Here is a 26009-nt window from a genome sequence, read left to right on the forward strand (position 1 = left end):
TGAGATGATGGCAGAGTATAAAAATAAGAAGTTAGAGAAGCAACTATCATATAAAAAAAAAAAAGGTAAAGGTTGAGAATAAACATTTTTGAGTCATTTTCAATTTTAAATGATTTTTTTATGATACACTGTAACAAGCTGTATCATTTTGACTTGCTTTTAAAAAACTCCTAAGCTCCACATTTCAAGTTATTTTTTAGTAAAACCTCAAATTCTACATATATGTAACATATCCATAGCCTGTAATAAATACAAGAGCTATTATATGAATACTATATAGAGTATATTTGTATATTATATGATATATAGAATGTAACATAACATGGACTAATTTGCTAAGCTTAACCCTTATAATGACAATTAAATCTCATCTTAATTGTAATTCATTTTTTTAATTCTGTACCTTTCAAACTCTAATGAGCAAAAGGAAAAATCTGGAGATATTTCAAAATCCTTAGAGTCTTGTGTAATGAATCTAAGCAAAAACATAGGAATCCAAATTTTTCACAAATATACCAAGTAATTCTAAGACATGAAGTCTTCAGACAGCCCTTTCAGAAACTATTCTTAGCAGTTCTAGAGTCCTTTAACCCACAGTGAATGTTATAGCATCATGGTAATAATCCTATTAAAGTGGCTTTTGTAAATATAAATAAATATTTTAAAGTTGTATATAGATTCTTATACCAAATGACACAGAGACATATAACCAACACAAAGAGTTTAACTTTGGGAGTCCTAACACTCTCGTTTCAGTTTTATGTTAATTTCCCCACTAAGAAATAATCTCTCATGGTAGAGCTCCTCACTCTAACAGAGTATGTTGGGATATAGAGTACTGCGTTGTAAACAATGCAAATACTACGTAATATAAAAAAAATACAAAACAGAATTTCCACCGCAGCCCATCAAAAGATGCTAAGTGCTACTGAAGAAGTGAAATTCTTTGGGGAGGCTGTGTTTAGAAGAGAGGGGAGAGGGAGAAAAGGGGACAGAAGAAGGAGTAAGGTTTTAAGGACTCTAATCTCTCTTCCCTTTTTTGTTCTCACCGCCCTCTTCTCTGTAAAAATGTGACTTTTCATGGAAAACCCTGCGACTGATTAAAGAGGTGTCCTGGGCCTTCTTGGGTACAAAAACTGATCTATAAAAGATAAGCTACCATCTTTGAAGAATATTTAGAATCCAAGTTTTAAAAACCCTTCTGTAGAAACAAGATTCTTTATGTCAGGGTAGGTTTATTTTGGAAGGCAATTGTTCTGGATGGTTTTTGCCAAGCAAGCATGACAAAAGTGTTAAATAGCTTATATGTCATTTCACTGTGAACAAAATGAATCTTATAGAATTATTATTGTTTCAATTAAATGCAAGAAAATACCACATGAAACTAAATTACCAAGAAAATCAATTACCAATAAACTGACAGCATATTTGTATTATAATTCGTCCTTTAAATAATCAAATGTTCTTCCATAAGCTTTAGCTTATTTCCCCAAAAGGGTTGACATGGCATTTTGTCTTGTATTTGAAAGCTATCTTTTGCTGTTAATTTGCATTAAACAAACAACCAAAAGACAAGAAAATCAAAGGAAGTACCCCTATATGGTCCTCCCACACATCTTGAGCTGTGTGAGCAAGCAGTTAAAACATGCAAATCCAGTTTGGAGGAAATTCGACATCTCTATTATAGATGAAAGGTAAACAAAGCAGATGAAGGATTAGTGCAATTCCAAATTTAAGATATTGCTCTCAGTGACTTATAATAAAGTGGTGTTGCATACGGTGGCATGTTTTAGATGACATTTCAATTGTACGAGCAATTTGCATTCTATCTGACATTAAATAACGTTCTTAGTATTATGAATTCCAGCAGCATCCTCATCTCCACAGCATAAAGATATGAACTATGAGGCACATCTTAATGAAGGGAGTAAGTTTTCCTGTCAATCTGAAATCTGAGACAAGGCAGTACCTGGGCTAAAACGCCAGCAACATTATTGTGAGTTGCCCACTCCTGGCATAGTACAAATCTTCAGCTAAGGCATTCTTCTTATTAAATAAAGATCTATAACTGAACACATGTATCTGTAATATCACTACAATCCAAAGAAAATTAAAAGACAGATTATGTCCAGGATATTACATGCACCACCACAGAGCACTGCTAGAATCTGGTATGGTCTTGTTGCTAAGATACCTGGCTAATGCCACGGAAACGAGCCCCTCTTACTAATCTAGTACAATCCATGCATGCTTCCACATATTTTGGCAGGAGAAAGTAGGAGTCCACTGACAATGGTTTGGGATATTACTAGCCAGTGTTCCTGAATTTATACATTTTTTATCTCTTTCTGGTAAGCTTCAACAATCTTAGTGAAATAAGAAATGTAACACTCAGTTAATGGCATTTGGTTGCTTTATGCCATTTAAAACAAGTAAGATTACTTTTTATCCTTCTGCATAGTCAATAAAAGTTGCTTAAAAAGGTAATTATTTAAGTGCCTTTGGTTGCAAAACTGTGGTGCTCCCCAAAATGATTCCCCTTAATCTTTGTGATTTATATTGTTATATGCACATAAATGACTAACTGCATTTTCTCTCTTCATTGCTTTCTTCAAGGAGAATGCAATACACCAGTTTCCCTGGGTGCATACTGCATAAGAAATCAGGACACTAAAATGAAATACTTTTATCAGAAATTACTTACAAACCTATGATGCATAAAACTGGTTTGCAATGTTAATGTTTCCAAAGATTTTTGTTTTATTCATTTAAGAAAAAAAATTATGAAAAGAGAGAAGATTAAAAACTATCTCATGCATAACAGTAATATATAAAATTCCAAAATGAAAAATAAATACTTTGAGGCTTCCCCTGTACAAAATGCAAATATGCTTTCTACCTCCTGGTTTTTTTGTTTGTTTGTTTGTTTGTTTGTTTTCCCAAAACAGTCTGTCTTTGTTAAAGCAAACTAAATGAAGATTTCTAATGAAAAATCAAACATATTTTTTATGTGTGTCCCTACTCTGTAGTGCCAATATGATCCTTAGAGCATCAGTGACAGTAGTTCCTCTGAGCTCAAATTATAACAACAATAACTTTTGCAGATGTTCCTAGCTGTCAAATATTATTCACTAAAATGGCAGAAAATGTGATAAAAAGTTAAACCTGAAAAATTATTCTAAAGTAATTGGTTCAAGTCAAGAAGGCAAGGGAAGGTCAACCATTAATCCCTATCCATAAACAGTGAATGAACTATAGAGAAATCACAGCCATATTGATTTTTTAAGAGGAAACAATTGTGTACTGGTGTAGGTAGACACACGGTAAAGTGGACGGTGTGCAAATATACAGCTTTATATTTCAAAGGTACTCATTGATTTAAACCAAAGTTTTTCTTCAGATTTGCTGGATTTTTGACTCAAATTTGCTTTCTTGTCAAAGACAGCCATCTTTGACAACAGTAAATTATAACCTGAATAAGTCAAGTTTGCATTATTCACACTCTTTCCTGCTTTCCAGTTCATGGGTTCCCAAGGTCATAGTAGAGGGTCATTTTGCCAGAAACCATGGGGAGTTCATGGGTTTAGAATTGCATTCTCAATGTTATATCAATAGTGTGTCATTATATTGTGCTTTTATTAGTGCTAAAAACAAATATCACAATTATCAATATGTACCAGAGAGAGCTAGAAAAGTTATACACATGTTTACTGTTTGATTCATACGCTTTCAATATTTTGAGCCCCTCCGGACATTGTTGCAACAAAAATTATTTCTAAATTACTGCCTAGGAGCAATATACAAGGGTAACTGTATTATAAAACAGGAGATTGTTCATGACAAAGAAGAAATAAATCAATAACAGGTGCAAGTATCTCAGAAACTGTTACTTCAACACAAATTGTCCCTGTAAGAAGGACAGAAAAATGTTTTTACAAACCTTTTACTTTTTTCAATTCTCACTGGAATCCCATGTCAGAAGAGAAAATGGCTGTTTGCTTAGAATAAAGTGTCTTAGCTATCTACGTGGGCCCGACAGTAATGGCAAAGGAGGGTGCCGATCAATATCCATCTTCTTCATTCCTGAAGTAATAACTTTCAATAGGAAAATCTATTTACTTTTACTTACCTTTATTTTATTTCATTTTGCTTTAAAGAAGTTCATTCCAGAGGGAGGGTTTACCTTGCAAACAGCAGTTAACAAACTGATGATTTAACTAAGGGCGCTGGGCCAGCAGGGGTGTTACCATTTGCTGTACCTGTGTGTTAATGCTAAGAAGAGACATTTTTTTTTCCTCTGGATTATAAATTTGTTATTCAAATAACAGCCACTAAAAGACTTACAAGGCCTATGGCTGCTTCATATGAAAGGTATATCAACAAAGTCAATCACAAATAAGGGTCAACATTTATATTCTTATATAGAGGGTTTCTGGAATCTTTTACATTTCATTTGCTGAAGGCACTTTATGGGGGTTTTTTTGGTAAAAATCACTGGGTAAGGATTTAAAAAGGAAACCCCCCAACTCTTTCTTGGAAAGGCCCATAGTTTCACAGAATATATGAAAACTACAGTTAGGAAAGGCCACATGTTCTCTGCCCAGGTATATAATATAGGAGGACCTTTCACCCCAAATTATCATAACAAGCATTATTTTAAATTGCATTTCAAAATGAAGCACTTGACCAATATGCTTATAAGCACTAAAATAAAACCATTTCCAATTTTTGGAACATTTTCTCCTCTCTATTACTTCTTCTATTGACACATTATCCCTGTTACTATTTTATAATCATGATAGATTTTTTTTATTTCTATTGAGCTAGAATCAGTTTAAACAGTCTCAGCTTCTTGTTTCCTACACACACTTGTTTTGAAGACTGTCTTTTTCAAATATCAGATGTTTAATAACATTCAATGACAGTTCTTATCAGTGAATGCATCCAGTTGTTTCTCTTACTTTTATTTTTGAAACTATAATTAGAAACCACAACATTTATTATACATAAAATTATTATAATTCTTGAAATTGCCATCATAAAAATATTTTTATCAGCATTTAGTCTACAATTTTTTAAATTTCCCTGCATCCGAAAGAAATTTTAAAATTTCACATACACAGTGTTTACATGCATACTGATTCAGACTATGAATATTAGAGGACCTTTTAATAATAGAGAGGTTGCTCAAAAACATTGATATTAATATCAATACTTAAAGTTTTAAAATAACAAGAATAAACTAAGTAGCAATCAGAGGTTACTAATTCTCATTGTGAATTTTTAAGTTAATAATTGGTAATTAATTTTAAATCAAAAGGAGTGATTAAAAAAAACCCATTTCTGAATTCTAGATTCACACATAAATCTCAGAACACTCACTGTGTATATTTGTTACTAAGAAAGGAGATCATTGGCATTAAACCCCTGCTTAAATTAACTGTAAGATGGGAAATAAATTAGAGGCAGTACTCTCCTTAGAATTTGTATGAAAACATATATTAACATAGATGTAATATAACAAGAGAATTAATTGAAAATAAAGTAAAATATACAGAATGATGAGGATAAATTACATTTTACTCCTACGAATATCCAAGCATTTGTTAATATGAAGATATCAGCAAAGCACGTCTGCGGTAGTTATGTGGTATTTGCACCAGACATAGAGAATCACGTTTCACATGAAGGTGATCAACAGCCTTTCTTTGGCAAACTTCTCTGCATGCATTTTCGTGTATGTTCATGTGCACCAGGGAAAATAATACACGAGAAAGCTTTGTATATTGTTAAAACACAAAAGACAGATACTCTCAATAAATCTAAAGAAAAGCCATTGACAATTTTATAAAAAAAAAAAAAAAGTAGTTCCACTTGTTAAAAGGCACCAGGGGATTAGAAAAAATATTCAAGGTCTTAAAGGTTTTAGAAAGCTTTTTGTTGTTGTTGTTGATCTCACTGATAGTCATTTTTATTCATTGGTTTCTACCTGCAACATATTTTGTTGTAGAATTCTGTCCATTCTTTTGTGTTCTATATATTGCTATGAAACTATATATGCTATATTCCTTAAAAGTGGAATTTATTTAAGGAAAATCACCATAGGCATTTTAAAAAGTCATTCTATAGGATTAATCCTGCTACAAGAAAGAATAGGTATTATTAACATACAGATGTGCATTAGGGAACATCATAAAACCTAAGGCAAAATGTTTAAATCTTAAATTTAGAGCAAGTAAATAGTGTTAATTATTCCTCAAACTACACTCATTTCAATATTCCAGTTAAAATTGTCCTTGTGTCACCAATAATATCCAATACCTGTTCCTCGAATAAGTGAAAAACAGAAACCAACTTATACTTCGCAGTGATATATTCAGCTTTTAGACCTAAAACTGTCAAATATATTCCTGTCTCCTGCTTACTTGGTGGTGTAAATTCAGAACCCTTATAATCTTGAATGCTTTCCTGATTACATGATTAAGAAGAAAAACACCACTTCAGTTAGATTATGCTAAATGCATTGCACTTGTGAGTTAATTTTCATATCTTCCTGGGAAGATCTGCAGACAACCAGATATGAAAAGTATACTAGACTGAGACATGAAAGGGGAGAGCAAATGGCTCGCATGACCACTATGTCTGCACACATTCTACAAAGGGCAAATCCTGAAATTTTTACATTTTATTTGAATAAATGACATTAAAAATGTTCTCAGTGGGAGCTGTTATTTAGAAAAACTTTAGGTTGTTTTTTTTTTTTAATGACATTAAACAAAGCAATCTATCTTTAAAAATATCCATTGAGGGGCTAGGGTTGTGGCTTAGCGGTAGAGTGCTTGCCTAGCACGTGCAAGGCCCTGGGTTCCATCCTTAGCCCCACGTATAAATAAATAAAATAAAGGTATTGTATCCAACTACAACGAAAAAATAAATAAATATTTTTAAAAATATATCCATTGAATGGAACTATGATTGCTTAGGATGAGGGATGGGGAAAACAGATGTTGGTCAGGAGATATTAATAAAATTTCTAAATAACCACTGAAAATAAATACTTAAGAGCATCAAGCAAACTGAACTGTATCATTCATAACTTTATCTGTTATGGAACCTATAGAAGGAGCTCAGTAAATATTTTTCTGATATATTTGTTTCTTATAAATCTGTCTGAGTGCATTTGTGTATATGTGTGTGGCTCCCAATTATACAATGAGCTAGAGAGAGAGTATAATTACAGACACAACTTACGCTCTGTTACTCCACTGGGTCACTTCTTAATTTCTTTCCCAATTCTTTATTTCCCTGAGGTTTAAAAGAATGACTATTTGCATGGTCTATGACCATCGTGTAGATCCTAACAAAGGACACAGCCATAATTAGGCATTCCAGGCCATGATCTTAGGATCAAAACCACACAATTGTAATAACTGGAACACAAGGCAACTTGACTTGCTCAGATTTCACCATAGTTGAATTACTTGTTTTCATTTTAAACTGGAGAGATTTGCCTCATCTCTGTTTTGGAAGCTTCTCAGGTTTTATACCTGACTTCCTTTCAATCTGGACCCCAAGTGAACAAAATTGGTTTATATGTAGTCTCTTAAATTTTTCAATAGTTGATTACAGCTTTGGGAACGAAATAGACTTACAACAACAGAGTTGTTAATCTATATGAAGTCAACGCACACGTGCCTCTTTTGTATTTTACGTGACTTAGCAGTAGTAGAGGCCGAAACATCATAGGCATTGATGTTGATCTAAATCACAACTATCATTTAACACATGTGCTTGACTTAGACTTTTATAAAAAAATAAAAATAAAAAAGACTGCCTGTGTGTAGGCAATGAATTTCTGAATTTTTAAAATTTACTTTTATCAATGACCTTTTATAATAAAAAATGCAAAATTCTATCTAATCGAAAGTTATAGAAAGATAGCATTTCAGAAATGTGAAACAGCCAGCGAATGATGGAGTGAACAGTACAAGAGTGGCTACATTAGTCTTCCCGTCTCACAGGCAGGAGCTCCAAAATGCTGTTGGACACAGCGCTTTATTCGAAGAGGTTTCACACATGCATTTTTAATCAGGATTATATTTCACAGAGATCTGTCACCGCTCACAAGTGCAGCCGGCCGGTCCTCCTTGAAATGTATCAGCTCTCAGTCTCAGCCCTGAACTAGTTTTTCTTTGTACAAATCTGGACTTGGTGATCCACAGGACTGTGTTTTTCTTAGAAGGAAAAAAAAAAAAATCCCTTAGAATTGTGTAGTACCCGCATGCCCATTGTTTTTAATTCAAACATACAACTGCTTTAACCTGGACTATCTTCAAAGTCACTCTCTCCGCCAAGTTAACAGTCTAAACGTTTGGCTTTAAGGTATTTGCTAAACTTAGAAGATCTAGTAAGTGATTATTTTAAATTCAGTCATTTACATAAATTTTTGTGTTGAACTGATCCTACTTTTTTCTTCTATTCTTGACCTTTTGCATTATTAATCTATTCTCTCCTATAATAATTATTAAGACCAAAAAAATATAGTGAAAAAAATGTTTATATGGGTATTTTTTCTTTAGTGTTCTCTAAATATTAGATATATAATATAGAACTATTATAAAACATGTTCTTACCTATAAGTTTAAAATACCCTAAAGAAATTCATAAATGCAGAGGAACAACTCAAATGTATGAATGTGCATATAAATATAACCCCAATACTGCTTAAATTAACAAAATGCATACATGAGCCAAGAGAGATTAATGATTAGTATTAGTCATTAATCATTGGTGTAATTAAGATTAGTAGCAGTTACTACTAGAAGATATATATATATATATATATATATATATATATATATAGAAATTTTTCATTAAAAAATCTGTTTTAGAATGACTATATTTTAAAAGGTTTAGCTTATGTATAACAAAAAAATCAGTCTCAGATATTCAAATTAGTACAAAATCAGAGATTTTTAAAACTTAAGTTTGCATATAACATGTTTAATGTCTAATGAATGTTAAATCTCTATTAAAGCAACCCAGCATACATTATGCATCTAGCAATTAAAACTTGTCTCAAAAAAGACTTCAAAAATAGTATGTGGAGGAAGATTTTTCTGTTATAAAAATCTTTCAAATCAGTGAAAAGGCAAAAGAGTAAAGCCAGTTTAATATCTATAGTTTGGGAACTACCATATAACAGCAGATGTCCAGAAAAATATCCCAACACTAATAGCAGATTTACATGAAGTAACTATATCTATATGTTGTCAAGCAACTGGTCATAAAAGCACTGAATAAAAGGGCATTTGAAATTGGATAGTTCTGAAAATACCACAGCTGATTTTTTATATTCTCTGACAGTTAAGAACAAAAAGACTTTCAGACAAAGATTTTAGACATTCCCTGTGATTTTGAACTTCCCCAAAGTTTATATGTAAGATTACCAAGTCTGGGACGCCAAAATAAAAGTCAATACTAAGGCACTCGGTTCTGGATTCTCAGTTGCTCCGTGTTCACTGCATTACTATATGTACCATCATCATCATAAACACTATACATTTTAACATCTGTCAAGGCCTTTAAAAAGCTGAGGCTTATGTCTGCAAAACTGGGAGGAAGAAAGGCCTAGAATATTATACTGTGTCTTTTCTAGAAATATTATACTTCTCATGTTAATGTTTCTTCCACTTTACCACTAGGAGAAGATTTTTGAAAATAAATTTCAAAATTCTGTTGCATCTGATTAGAGCACAAATACCAAAGACTCAAAATTTTCAAGAGCTTAAAAGATAAAATTGTCTTTCAAATCCACACTGTTGTCTAGTGTAAGGACATGGAAAAAAGGGGGTATTAAAGCAATCATACTTTTTTATCCATTGCTGTAGCATTTAGTTAACAAGGAATCCGTGGGTTTAGAGTTGCTTAGCCAACAGTCTTGAACAGCACATTAATAGTCTCCAAATGGTCTCATGTTTCCAAAGTGAAATTTTAGAGGGTATTAGTTTAAAATATTTATCTCTGTTTAGGAAAATCTCTCGGTGTAGTCTTTTAAAAAAATCATTTTATAAATTACTTTCCCTCAGCAAATATTAATGTTTAATGTATAAGTATAGAATAATAGTAGTAAAATAAAATCATTTAAAACATAACCTTAAAACAATCTAAAAGGATGTCTCTATAGAAAACTGATCAATAATACATTTTACTTTTCTGAAAAATATGGTTTATATCAACATAAATGATGACTTCACTGTTTATATTAAAAAGTACAAGCCTAATCTTCTTGGATTCTATTGAAGTTGAAGATATGTTAACTCTTGTATGTTTATATTATGTTTATTGTTCTTTACGGTGGTGAGGATCAACTGTATGTTTATAATTGTGCTTGTTTTTGAATGTATAGGATGTTTTTTTTAAAATAGATAATGAGCATATTCAATTTGTTATACACAAAATTTCCTGGTATTATAAATACAGCAATACACTTAGAGTCAAAAATATTTATTTAAATAAAGATTCTTACAATTTGGTGCCCCAAGTCATTGATTCCTATTCTGAAAACAGGAATCTTCTGTCTTCCTCCACCTACCTTACACCTCTGTCAGAGTGAAAGTGACAGTCACATTTCATGTTTCTGAGCCACACAGGTCCCATATATAACAAATTTCAATCTCAAAGAATGAGGAAAATGTCTCTATCATATCTCCCTATGTGTTTTCTGCTTATGACAAATGTCACCAGAAACTGTCTTATTTGTTTATTCAATTCTCTACCTCCTGTCTCCCTTGACTATACTGTAAGCTCCTCATGGGTGGTGACATCATCCTTCTCATCACGGTATTCATAGCACCCAGTTCAGGGCTTGGCACATCAAAGATGCTTCATTTTTTTTCTGGTCTAATTGTACAAAAACTGTGTTCCAATAAATATGTGGGAACATAATGTCCCTGCTGCCATCACCCAGCAATGTGGGAGTTCCACATGCCAATCAATCTGTCACTAGTGGGTAACTTGACCATCTCATTCAGTAAACATGACCCAACTAAATATAAGCCTTTACGTTCAAAAGCTGTTTCCCATTTTCAAAGATCCTACTTGAACTAATGGCTCAACAGCAGGTAAATAGGGTTATTATTATTTTTATTTATGCAGGACATAAATGATTGTTGTTTTTAAAACCAAAGATCAAACCATTCATTGTGTCTCAGCTCTTTCTCACCTAGGTTACATACTTAGTTTCTACAAGTGTCCCTTACTCTCTCCCTTCATGACTTTTCTCCTCTATTGGATCATTTCCACACGCAAACCTGCAATATCACCTATCTGGAAACAAACCCTCAACCCAGCCTGGTGCAGTGGTGCACACCCGTAATCCCAGCTACTCGAGAGGCTGAGGCTGGAAGATCCCAAATTCAAGACCAACCTCAGCAACTTAGCAAGACTCTGTCTCAAAACAAAAAGCAACCTGGGCTGGGAATGTAGCTCAGTGGTAGAACATTCCTGGGTTTGATTCCCAGTATTGGGAAAATAAATAACAAAAACCTTCAGGTAGGGAAGTAAGCTCAGTGCTAAAGCATTTGTGTAGTATATGCAAGGCTCTGGGTTCAACCCCTGGCACCACAAAAAAAAAAAAAACTATGATGATGATGAGATAAAATAGAAACCCTCTTTTGATCCATCACTGGGCTGCAACTACCACTTCTTTTCTTTGCTCTTCTACAGCAAACCAACTATAAAGGGCCATCTGTTCATTCTCTCTACTTCCCACCTCCCGTTCCCCTTTGTACCAACTTTAATCAAGATTTCAACATTTCCACTCCACTGGAACCTCTTCATAGAAGTTACAAATGATACCCCCTTTTGCCAAATTCAATAGTATCTAGTTTTCCATCTTCATCTAACATATCTCCTTACCAGCGTTTAAGGACCAATCACTTTCATCATTTCTTTTTTTGTTGGTTTTTTGGAAATGGGGGTTGAACTCAGGGGTGCTTAATCACTGAGCTACATCCCCAGCCCTATTTTGTATTTTATTTATTTAGAGTCCCACTGTGTTGCTTAGCACCTTGCTTTAACTGAGGCTGGCTTTGAACTCAAGATCCTCCTGCCTCAGCTTCCCAAGCTACTGGGATTACAGGCGTGCAGTGCTGTGCTTGGCTCACTTTTATCATTTCTGAAACATTTTCTCTCTTTAGCTTCTCCCTGCATCATTGAATGAACCTTCTCAACCTCCATTGATCAGAAAGTAGATCATCAACTGCTTTCTCATTCTCTAGCTGCTGGAGTAAGCCAAACTCGGTTTTTTGACCCACTTCCTAGGTGGTCAACTGAAATCAGTTGGCTTAAATGCCAGCTATGATTGTTGTTTTTAAAACCAAAGATCAAACTTCTGAATTCACTTCTCATTTTCTACCTATTCTCTGAACTCATACCTCAAGTAGAATGTCTACAAGAAATCTAAAACCTAATATAGCAAAAGATGACCTTTCGATTTCTCCCCCCAAATCTGTTCTTTCTACTCTCTCTTGAATCACAGTAAATGATATCAAGTTCCCCCAATTACCTTAGAAGACAAAAAAACCAGTCAAGGAATAATCTTTGACTCATTTGTTTTGTTTCATAGCTTGCATCTACCAAAAAACAAATCAATCAAGGAATAATCCTTGATTCTTTTGTGCATAGCTTGCATTAGCAAATTCTCAACTTCAACTTCTAATTATAACTAGAATCCAATCATGTCTCATCATATTCTCTATCTCCTTAGCGAAGGTATGTTTCAGCTCTTCCTTGAAGCATTATTATAGTTCCCTAAATTGTCCTCTGGATCCCATTCTTGTCTTCCTATGGTCCATCCATTTTTAAACCCAAAATAACTTATATCCCTTGCTAACCAGAGCCTTCCAATGGCTTTCCATCACACAGAATAAAATTAAAAGGCCTATGGGTTCTATCTACATCATTTGCCCCCACCCACCCAACAATTTTCCTAAAACTTTCCCCACATTTCCTCAGTCTTCTGCTCCTTCCCAAATCTGCTGATCACACTCTTCTTTCAAGGTCTTCAAGTTCATTCTCTCCTCTACATGGAACATTCTTTACCAGGTATTCCTGTGGTATGCTCCTCCATTCATTCAGGCTCAGTTTCCAAGCTATGAACTGCTTATTTTCTAACCTAGAATGTAAACTCCACGAGGGCAGAGTTTTTCCTCCTTTTCACTCGTATGTTCCTATCATCTGGCACAGTGCCTAGCTCAAAATACGGTCTCATTATTCAAGGAAGGAAGAAAAGGAGAAAAGGAAGGCGTGAGGGAGAGAAAATGGAGAAACTAGAAAAGGAAGAGAAGAAGTAAGATGATTTGGAGACTGATTGTGTGTGTGTGTGTGTAATTCTAAAAATCAATCTAACATACCAAGCCTAAGTATCATTGCAGATTAAGTTAAAAGGGCTGAACTGAATGTGGTGCCAACAGGAAGTGGTTTGTTTCTCTCTCACCAGTGGCCTCAAGGTTCCCTCTCGTTTCTTTTACCATATGACAAATTTCTAGTATATGCCACGAGCTCTCTAGACATTTCAGCCGAAATCAAGAGTCCCTTTAGAAGTGAAGACTCACTTCAGAGTTTTCAAATTTTATGTGAATTGAATTTAAAAGTTTAACATTCAATCCATATCTCCTCCCTTCTTCCCCCAATTCCCAACTGGAGCCTGAGCAAGGCACTGCTCAGGGAAATCGAGGGCACTTATTACCATTTTGCATTTCCGCGCCTGCTCTCCTTCCCGTTTCTGGGTATTCCGGGGCTGGGTGGGGGATGGTTTTCAGGAAAGTAGAGAAAAGGTATTTTCACTTATCCGGTGTAGTTTATGGTGTTTCTTTGCTGATACTAGCCAGCACTGCCCTGGCAGGCATCCAAAAGCTAGTCTTTCAAGAGGCACGTTTGTCTGTTTCCGTGAGAACATTTGCACTGAATTTCTAAGCAATTCAGAAGTACATTTCTTAATGGTACAGAGAGGTGATTTGGGATGGAAAGCCTGAAGACTAAAAAGATGGCTTAAATCTATTACTCTTGGAAAGAGATCACAGATTAATATAAAAGGAATAAAAGTACTCAGGCTGCATTTGAAGCTATGCCTCATTAATAGGAATATTGACACCAAAAAAATATACACAGTAAAAATATGCAAAGCAACTAAACTTGTATTTTTAAATCATATGTAGACTATATAATTATAATACATAATCAGTATTTAATGGTGTTTAATGGTATATTTTAATTTAGTAAGTTATTCAACTAACATGTAACCAATACATATAAATAATACAAAACACATAAATAATGTCACAAAAAGATGACACAAAGTAAATTCAAATAATCTTTGATATGTACTAGACACCTATGAAGGGATGATAAAATTTTAATAATTTTGTACAATATACCAAAGGAGAATGTTTGTGGCAAGTTACAAGAAGTCGAATTAGATCTATCCTTATTCAGCAGTTCCCTAATTACCTGGAATGATATGTTGCAGGGTAATTCAATTTCTCATAAAGCCAAACAGTTTTCAACGAAAACAGGAGAACTACTGCAGCAATACTTACACTGATTAGTCATCATGGCAGATTTTTTTTTTAAAAAAAAACTTTATTTTAAAATTTTAATTGAAATTTTAATATGACAGAATAATCAATTGTCCAGGACAATCCTTTTATAACCAGGAGCATTTAATCAGCTACAACACAGAGAGTCCTGAGTGGTGCTCTCCCTGTCAGAGGTGGTGCTCGGATACCAGCCGAAGCTGATTGCATTAATTAATGCATGTTCAAAGAAAAAAGCAATTATGATTAATAATTTTATACTTTATGTCAGCACACGGGGAAATGTGAAAGTCAATCTTTTAGCGTTTTCCCACTTACTAAGGAAGAACAATTACTCTCTTTTTTTCCTTTTATGGACTTCCACACATGCTAAGCTTTCCTGCCTCTTTTATTGTTTAGTGCACTACAGTTAAACATAATAGAGGGGTTCGTTTTGACCTATCATAAATGCATATTACACAGTTTTCTCGATTTCAATCCCCAGAACCATCCTGTTTCTTTCACTGCTGTTGCCTGCAGAATCCCTTTCTCTACTCTTTTGGTCTTCCTTCTTATTTTTTTAAATGGATGCACTCTGGATATATAAAATTAGAATGCATTGTTCCATATTCACAAATGCACCTAGCATAACTTGGTCAACTTTACAGTGGCACATGTCTGTAATCCCAGCAACTCAGAAGGCTGAGATGGAAGGACTGAAAGTTTGAGGCCAGCCTCAGTAACTTATTGAGACCCTGTCTCAAAAATAAATAAATAAAAAGTAAAATGGCTGGAGATTTAGCTTAGTGGTACAGCACCTCTGAATCCAGTCCCCAGTACTGCACACACCGTCTGTTTGCCAATCAATCTTTTCTTTTTTCTCACCCACACAAACCGGTTTGCCCTAGCTGAACTGGTTGGTCACTTTCAACTTTGCCTTGTGCCTTTCTACTCTACCCTTACCACTCACAACTTGCATCATCCTGGATTTCCCTCTCACAATTTATATCATCCTTCAAGGTCAATTTACATATATATATATATATATATATATATATATATATATATATACAATTTACATATATATATACAATTTACATATATATAGAGAGAGAGACCTTTATTTATTTATTTATTTATTTATTTTTATGTGGTGCTGAGGATTGAACCCAGTGCTTCACACACGCTAGGCAACACTCTATCACTGGGCCACAACCCCAGCCCTTAAGATCAAGTTTAAAAATAACTTTTTTTCCTGAGTATTTACTGCTCAACCCGACTGACCATGTCATCTTCTTTTTCTTAACACATACAAAGGTTTGTATCACCCAATTTGCTCTGAGCTTTTACCACCTTTTATTGCAATCTTTTGTGAACCTATCTTTTCAATTAAAATATAGGCTCTAGAGATGAAATGTTATCACATACTCAATTGGATTTCCCGCAGTCTCCATAGGACCAGGTTGCATGTGCATGTAAATGCATGTGCATGGAAGTATGTGTGGATGCATTTCATTCATGCAATAAATACTGATTATGCTCCTACCTGATCCCTGTGCCAGTTACTATAGATGGCCACCAGGACCTGGAGATAGATCAGTAAAAACAATTGACACAAGCCTGAGTCTTATGTAGTTGATACTCTAGTGAAGAATTTAGACAAGCACGTAATTAAAGTACAATGAAAACGTGTCACATGTCGTGTGTCACGTAATGAGGTCTGTAGGAGTGAAGGGGAAAAATAACTTTCCCAGACTTGAATACAGGTGATAGAAGGGGAGAATCAGAGGATAGATTGGAGTCTTTGACGTTAAGAGGAATGTGATCCTTCTAGAGAAATAGGAATGTATGTGAGAGAGGTCCAAATAAAGAAGGAGCCTAGGTCACTTGCTAAACTGAAGTCTACAGTAGAGTGTAGCCAGAATGAGGAGCAGGGGAGCAGGTGGGCAGCACAGGGATGCTGTTAAGTAAGAAGGAAGAATTTCAGGACAGATGAAATAGCCAATCCAATCACATGCTGCCAAGAAAATAAATGAGATAAAGACTGAGAAATGTCTATTGGATTCAGTGTAGAGAGACCTTGGATGACTGACAAAATAGTTTCAAAGGTATGGTAGCCTTGAAACAAAATTCTTGAGTACTGGGGGAAATAAGTAAAGGAGGAGGAAGTGAGAAGATGGTGTAGATAATGCTTGTATTATGGTGTACCATGAAGAGGAAGAGAGACAAGGGAGAAGAGGGTTTAATGGAAACATTTTGATTCAGAAAACATGTAGAAGACTTGAGGGGGTAAAAATCTAAGGGGAAAGAGCCAAAAACAAGAAGAAATTGATGTTCCAGGCTATGGGAGTAACCAGCAAGTCAAAGTCACTTAGAGGGTGGGAAGCAACGAGATGCAGGGCACAGAAGGAGTGAGGCAATAAGTCGTGAGTCTGCCTCCATCCCAAGGAGGGGGGATGGGAACAGAATGAGGCGGGATGCACAGGAATGTCTGCCTTGGCTGATATGAAGTTGAAGAACTAACACGTTCTCTTTATTATCCCTGCTTCAACAGACTCACTCTCATGCCTGAAAGTGTCATATTTCTTTCCAAGGCTGATACTGGATAGACCTAAAACATTCTATGACTTTCCATCTGAACTAGAAAGAACTAGCAAAGAATGAGCCAAAATACATTTAGTTGAGAGTAGGCAAAGTAGGTTCCATGAAAAGGCTTCGCCACTCACCCTAACCTCCCATCATCTGGAGAGGCCCAGGAGTCATTTATGATGAGACTCAGGACACTTAGCATATTCCAGTCCAACCTAGAACAATGTTGCTCTTCAAGTTTTCCCATCCAGGGATTGACTGGAGTCTCACAGTCGGTGCTAAAAGTTCAGTATACTGTTGTAGTCAAAAGGAGGTTGTGGGAGCAGCATGAGGCTGTTTCCAGAAGTACAGTCCAGCTCAGCAGCAGTTTTTTTTTTAATTTATTCTTTTTAGATATACATGACAGTAGAGTGTATTTTGACGTATCATACATACATGGCAGATAACTTTCCATTCTTGTGGTTGTACATGATGTAGAGTTTCACTGGTCATGTATTCATATATGAACATAGGAAAGTTACGTCCAGTTCAATCTACTGTCTTTCCTATTCCCATCCTCCTCCCTTCCCTTCATTCCCCTTTGTCTAATCCACTAAACTTCTATTCTTCCTCACCTCACCCCACCTTATTATGTCTTAGTATCTGCATATCAGAAAGAAAATTTGGCTTTTTGTTTTTGGGGATTGGCTTATTTCACTTAGCATGATAATCTCCAGATCCATCCACTTACCAGCAAAAGTCATAAAGTCATTCTTTTTCATGGCTGAGTAATATTCTATTGTGTAGCTATAACAGTTTTTTTTTATCCATTCATCTGTTGAAGGGCACCTAGGTTGGTGCCACAGTTTAGCTATGAATTGCAGCTCAAAAGTCTTTCACTTTACATGTACAAGAGTCAGTGAGGGAATTTGTTTAAAATGCCTAGTTCCTGAGCGCACATCCAGAATTACTAATTCAAACAGAATGGAAGAGCCCAGGAATTTCCACTTTATACTACTACCCCAACCAAAGGCAGATGGTTTTTCCTTGAACAGAGTCTGGTAATGAGAAATAGAAAAAGGTGGGCAGAAAGGCAGGCCAACTCAGCCCACTACTCAGCCTGCTTCTCTAGGTACTGGTAAGATTCTAATTCTTCACAAAACACAGCTGGCAGAGAGGGATAATGAGAGAGGGTGGGGCACCACAGACCTCAGTATCATGGCCAATAAACTAGTGATCACAACAACTTAAGGAAAAATAGAAATCAATCTACAAGATAATACTGCTTTTTAATACACAGTTGTTTGTTCCCTTCAGACATTGGTGGCCAGCCAAACTAGCTTTGTATGTCCTTTGGTCCTTTGTTCATGAGAATGGAGGCAATAATAACCCATCAAGATGTTCTCTCATTGGTTCCAGGATTAAAAATGACTGAGCATAATAATTGGGATCAACCCTGGTGTGAAGCTGGGACTAGCAGGGATGACAGATGCTGTCACACTCGACCCATTACGGATCTTCCCATTTCCACTGGAATTTGCAACATCAATTTTCTCATTTATATTTCTTCCACATCCAAGTCTCCTTTGTCTGCAAATGTGTTCGAATATACTCACCTTGGCAAGAAAAAAAAATTCTCATCTCTGTTCTCACAGAGCTCTCGTCCCATCTTTTGCCAGAAGCCACTGGACGGCATGTAGTTACAGTTACCTTAGTTCCTCCACTTCTCATTTTCTCTCTAATCTAGTATTTCTCAAAATGTGGTTTGCCTCAGACTCTTCAGCGATGCTTATTAAACATGAAGATGCCTATGTCTCCCTCCACAGCTGCCAAATGAGAGTTGTTTTGACAAGACTCCCAGGTTACTCACAGATACTAAAGCTGAGAACAAGCACCATTATATTCTAGATTCTACTCTCCATAACGCCAAAGACACTGTTTCTCCAGGCTCATTGATGACCTTTAAACAACCAGATCACCTGATTCTCACTCATGCTGTGCACTGATAGATCTCTGTGTTTTTGGCTTCTAGGATAAACAAGTGTTTTCTTTTTCAACTTCTGGGGTTATTCTCCTGCCATCTCCTTCCCTGGCTTCTCTTTCTCAGTACCTCATGGGTCTCCTCTTCCTTTATAAACTCCTCCTGGGTGAGGTCTTCCTCGCTCAAATTCATGTCCAGCAACTGTCTGATTCTCTGCCCCTGTGAAATCTCTGTCCCTGTTGTTGATGTATCGTTTTCCTGCTCCTCCATCCTAAGGGAACCAGAGCTCCCATTGTCGTAACAATGAACCAAGCACTTGAACCAAGCACTTCCAAAGCAGTCCTCTTCTAACTCCCCCCGCCTAAGACACGTCTTGACTAATTGATGTAGACAAAATATTCCAAGTTCCTGAATGCTAGATTTTCTCCCAAAGTGGGAGAAATGGTCCCCAACAAACCATGTCTCCTGATATCTGTCCCCAGCATTAACGTCCTTCACAATCAATATGGCTGACCCTGACTCATTTTGATCAGTAGAGTGTGGCAGAAGTCACACAGTAACTTCTGACACAGGACTTATGAGATTTTCAAATTCTGCTTGATGTTGTTTGGCTTGGATATTTTTTTTATAAACCTAATTGCCTGATCTGAGGAAGAAGCACTCCTGTGAACTGGCCTCTGAAATTCCTTCTACCCAGCCTCTCAGAATTTCATGGTAGCTAGGATTATAAGGAATTTCATTTCTGCCTTTAGGAATCAGAAATGCATAGATACATCTTTACTTACCAAAGTGGAATCACAATCTCTTCTACCGTCCACTAGGGAATTCAACCAAGAATTGGTTGCAATCCATCACTTGCCAAGGGCTCACTCAAGATCCAGGATATTTAAGTGATACATAACACTATTTTATTCACTCGTTTTAAATTTATAAAACATATAATACCCAGACTATACCTAGGCCTTACAGAACAAAAGAAATGAAGCAAGAACCCTGACCTGTAATATCTCCTTGTCTTGTAAGAAGTCATAATAGAAATAAAAATTACAATGTAACATTAAATAGCTGATTCAGAATAGCACAAGGAAGGATGTAATTCTGTAGGGCATGGAGATAGGAATGCTAGTTTGAAAAGCACTTACATAGAAGATAATATATTAGCAATGTTCAAAGGGCAAAAAGAAAAAGAAAAATTATAAGAACATTCCAGATACAGAACACAGTATTTACAAAATCATGGACACATAGGAAGGAATAAGGCTAAGGAAGCAGCCAGTGGGTTATTCAAGGCTTCCTGTATCCTAAGGAATATAGAATCCAGCATGGACTAGTGATTTAAAATCTGATAAATTTGGTATTAAATATCTACTCTACCCCTTACTAGTCTATAGGAAAATGTAAATTACTGAAACTGCCTGGTTGCTCTGTCTCTCCATCTATTAACATAGTAATAGCCAGGCGCAGCTGCATATACCTGTAACCTCATCAGCTCCGGAGGCTGAGGCAGGAAGATCACGAGTTCAAAGGCTGCCTCAGCAAAAGCAAGGTGCTAAGCAATGCAGTGAGACTCTGTCACTAAATAAAATACAAAATAGGGCTGAGGATATGGCTCAGTGAGTTCAATCCCCAATACCAAAAATAAAAACAAACAAACAAACAAAACATAGTAATAATTTTCTCCTCTTTTAATTCAATGCACATAATTTGAATAAGACATATGGTACCTGTCTTCAGAGAGCTTATAGCTAATATTGCTCTGAGAATTCCATCAAGTTGTTAATATGCCTAGCATCGTACCCAGCACAGAGAAGAAACTGTAACCACCATTAATAACTTAATGAGATTAATTTTAATGAGGTTGTATCATGCAAGGGCTAGAAAATTCATCTTTCAACAGGAAAGATGTCCAACTTAACAAATGTTGGACAACCATAGTCTCCACCATGTTCTCCTATAAATGCCTTGATATCACAGCTATAAGGCTTTTTAGGATAATTAACAAAATGTTTATCAATAAGCTGTTTAATTTTGTTTCCAACACTTATGTAAGCAGAAGTTTCTCTTTTTAAGTAACCCTACTAAAATGCTGTGAAATTAATGTTCTGCCAAGGCATTAAAAGCATTTTTTAGTCTCCCTGATTCAAAACCACTAATCTGGAGAAAGTTATTTAAGCTATCTGTGGCTTGATTTCCTCACCTATAGAATAGCAGCAAAATGCCTACTTCACAGGTTGCTGTAAAAATCTAAAACAAAGAGAAAAATCTTTAAGCCTAGTAAGTGCTAAAAAATAACAATAACATAAATTCTTATCGTACACTTTTCAGAAAAATGGCAGTTTTATTGTACTTTAAGGACTGCATGAGACAAAAAGCTACACAACTATTTTTGACAACTTTTTACTAATATCTGAAACAGTAAAGTCAAGAAAAATATTTGGAACTATTTACAGCTAGAATGGCTGCAAGTGAATACATTCTCTTCTGTTCCAAACAGTGTAAGACTAGTCCATCTAAAAGTAAAATCACACTGATATAAGGTGACTGACTCATAGTGGGGTAGGGAGGGGGAGCATGGGAGAAATATATGAACTCTAGATAGGGCAGAGAGAGGGGGGTGGGAGGGGAAGGGAGGGGGCAGGGGGTTAGCAATGATGGTGGAATGTGATGGACGCCATTATCCAAAGTACATGTATGAAGACACAAATTGTTGTGAACATACTTTATATACAACCAGAGGAATGAAAAATTGTGCTCTATATGTGTAATGTGAATTGTAATGCATTCTGCTGTCATTTTTTTAAAAAAAATCAATTTAAAAAAGTAGAACCAAATAATCTCTAGTGACCCCTATAAACTGTGGATTATAAGAAACAATTATTTCATGCTTTAACTACCAAATGATACAGAAAGACTATTTTTTCTCATGTCTTTTAAGAACAAATAGCTAGGTCGGGCTTGATGGCGCATACCTGTGATCCCAGCAGCTCAGGAGGCTGAGGAAGAAGGATCAAGAGTTCAAAGCCAGCCTTGGCAACTTAGTGAAGCCCTGAGCAATTTAGTGAGACCCTATCTCTAAATAAAATACAAAATAGGGCTAGGGACGTGGCTCAGTGGTAGAGTGCCCCGATGCCCCTGAATTTAAAAATAAATAAATAACAAATAGCTAAAAATGTAGCTTCCAGAATGAAGTCAACGCATGCTTTAAGTCAACAGGCGAAAAGCCATGAGCATATTTACAGCTGTGAATGCACAGACATGTGTAGACGCCGTACAGGCCTGAGACGGATCCTCTCCTGCAAATCCTTCTATATAAGGATGCAAACGTGCTTCTGCTCTGTTCCTAATTTTCACCGTACTCATTTTTTTCTCATCTTCTTTTCATTGCCATCAACATCAACCTCATCAACTCATCAAAAAACACTATTAATACCTGAGCTGGGAACCACGTTGCGCAGCATACAAAGTGCACTGAGCTTCCAGATTAAACAAGTAATTATACAAATGCCCTTTAGTGCACATTTACCAGCATAAAATCTGCATGAGGGGAAAATAGCCAAGTAAGCCAAAGTTATACGTTTCTAAACACAAACACATCACCTGAGTTAAAAAGAAGAGGCTTAATGAAAATAAACAGAGCTTTAAAAGAGAGATTTAAAGCCTAAATGCAGCTTAAGACAAGTTGTGACTTTACGATATCACATAAGAGTGGCTTCACACACCTTAACGGACAGGAAGGGACCCTCTTTGGTGCCACGTTGAGATAATCCTCTGTCTTTAAGAAATATTTTTTAAGTGGGGGAAAAAAAGTATTTCTACAAACATAAAAATCCTAAGCAATTTCTGTGTTGTGTTCTTTCATTGTATTTAACTTCACTGTTCTAGGAACAGAACTGTGGTTTTTAAAAAATGGAAAGAGAATGTACTGAAATCCTGAAATATCTAACCTCTGCAGAATGTTCAAGTGCAGCCTAGGGGTCCAAAAGGTTTCCTACCTAAGATGCCCCCCTCCTCCCCCCACATCACCAACACAGCCAAATTCTTGTATGGCCCTGCACAGCCAGACAGACTGATTAGAAAGATAACAAACAATACTACATAAAGATTAGCAAAAGATAATATATTAAGGATACCATGTAGATTGTCCCAGACACCAAAACTTTAATGTTTGCATTTTCTTTATCCTGAAGTTTTATGATGAGTAAATGGACAATTTTTATGATGCTTTTTCTGTTGGAATTTTTTTTCCCCAGGCTGGAGATGGAACCCAGGGCTTTATGCATGCTAGGCAAGGGCTCCACCACTGAGCTGTATCCCCAGTTCCCTTATAATGCTTTTTGAAGTAATGAGTACACCTAGTGGACTAACAACTCTGCTTATGCATGTACTACAAATACCTGCATTCTAGATTCTCACCAGAGACTATAATAAATTCATCACCATTTTAAAGAAATTCATCACCATTTTTTTTGTGTGTGTGTGTGCCAAAATGCTGATGTGTGTGTATGTGCATGAACGCTCAGAACTGTTACCCTTGTAATTTAAAAACTTCCCTAAATCACAATAATATATGCTTAAGAGAGACCTGAAAAATAAAAGCTCCTTCAAGTTGAACAAAGCTGCAGTTATTCTGAAAGAATTCTGAGCATTGTTTTCATGGTTTCTTAGTAAATGTGATTTAAAAAATTATTAATAAACTTTTCTTGGTTAATTAGTAAATGTGATTTCTAGGTTTATTCATCATTCACATTTTTCTTCAGAATTAGACTGGACATCTAAGAACTTCCAGAAAGATCCTGGTGGAATCACAGAATTGGAGGAAGGTAGGATGAATCTTCAAGAGAATGGGATGAAGTTGGGGAAACTGGGGGAAGACAGCAGAAGACGGAGGGTCATTCCTTTCTCTTCTATTTTACCCTTTTTCTCCATTCTCACATGCCCTTTCACTTTGACCTTGGATAATTCATGTCAACCATCACCTCTTGCCCAGCTTGGTAAAGCCACAGATTTGGCACCTGCCTCCCTCTCTCTGGGTAGAGCAGCTTAAAAGTTCAGTAAAAGATGGTAAATCTCTCTTCTTTAAGTAAGAAAAAGAGGGGAGAATTTCTGGAATTTGGCACTGACATTCATACCATCATTTTAATATAATAGTGCAGCCATTCAGTAGAAAACCAGATTCTCACATGGACCTTTCCAATCCTGGAGTATTGCCAGAATAACCATTGCTCATTGATTCTTTTTTTTTTTTTTTTCCTTTTCCACCCATTCTTGCAGTGCTTATATTTAAATTCTTTCCTTGGATTAAGCCAGACCATTTGAAATATGACCACTTTCTTCCCACAGATTTTGGAGTTTGTGTTAATAGTTCTGAATTACGTTTTCATGCGCTCTCCCAGGTTTCCACTGAAGACTGAAGATCTTGCCATGAACATATGACATAAAATATGGGATTCTATGACTATATACAAAAGTATATACCTAGACATTCTTAAAATGTGAATTTGACTTTAATAGTTTCTGTTAGGACCTGAGATTCCACATGTCTATAACTAAAAATAACCTACACTGGAATGATGCTCCTCTGTTTTCCAATAAAGGTCACCTCCAGGGAAGGAGGCAGAAAAAGAGAAGGGAGAAGAAAGCACAAGTATACCTATAATATTTTATCTTTTATTTAAAAACTGGCTTGAAGCAGATTTTGAAAGATAATAAAATATTTCAGATCCAGAAACTGAGTTATATTTTATACATTACTTTTTGACATATTTGAAATATGGAATTCAAACTAAACATATAAAGAAGCCAGCATACAAAATTCACTAATTTATTTTAAGGAAGTTATTTAAAACACTGTCCTCCACAGCATTCAAGGAATATTGTGAACATAAATCACTTAAGGATTGTTAAAATGTTTATTTGATTTTAATAAGTTTGGGTGGGGCCTATGATTCCACAGTCTAATGAATTACAAAGTGATAAGGTCCAAGAATCGCAATGTGAGTAGCACTTTTTCACAGTATACCACAGGTTCACTTTGTGATGAAAGCACCAAAGAAATTTCTCAAAAGTCTTAACTTAAGGAAAAGTTATGCTTATCCTCAGTAGTTGGTTGATTTTTAGCTTGCGAATGATATACATCTTGTTTCCTTTGTTGCTGCAGCCACTAGTAAGCTCAAAGGCAACCTATCAAAGGTAAAATCTATCTTAGAAATTACACAATACTGTACGATACACATTCTTATCCACTAACTTACTCTAATTTTATTTTGCTAATCTTATTTTTCTTTTGTTATAGTTTTAACAACCATATGTTTTTTTCCATTGCTTCACATGTATGTGTGTGTGTTTATAAACTACCTCCTATCCTCTCAGCAGTGAGGTTTGGCATATGTAAATTAACACATAACAAGAAGATCACAGTTATGAGGGGCTTCACAGTCTAATGGAGGAAAAAAATGTGGAAAATTTAGATGGAGTATGTAGAACCATATAGGATTTGTAGGAGGAACTATCTCTTCCTGCATGAGAGTACCTGAAATATTATTGCTTCTAGTACCACTCTTCTCACTAATATTCCCAGTCACAGTTATGCTAATGATCACTATCTACCATGTGCCCAGCACTGAGCAGGGTATTCCATTTCCTTTACCCTTTTTATCTTTTATCACACATAATCCCACCTGATAAATCTGTGAGGATTTTATTATCATATTTCGAAGGTCCTGCAAGGTTTCTCATACAGCTGTAATCAGGACAGAGCAGCTTTAACCCTGGTGTCGCGGCACCACCAAGATCAGGCCTTCAGGGTCACACAGAAGACTCCCAGAAGCCTCATGAAGAAGAAAATGCTTGGTCTAAGACTTAAAGTTCCTAAAGGAAAGTCAAAA

This window comes from Marmota flaviventris, chromosome 7, assembly GCF_047511675.1.
Source record: "Marmota flaviventris isolate mMarFla1 chromosome 7, mMarFla1.hap1, whole genome shotgun sequence".
In the NCBI taxonomy this organism is placed as follows: Eukaryota; Metazoa; Chordata; class Mammalia; order Rodentia; family Sciuridae; genus Marmota; species Marmota flaviventris.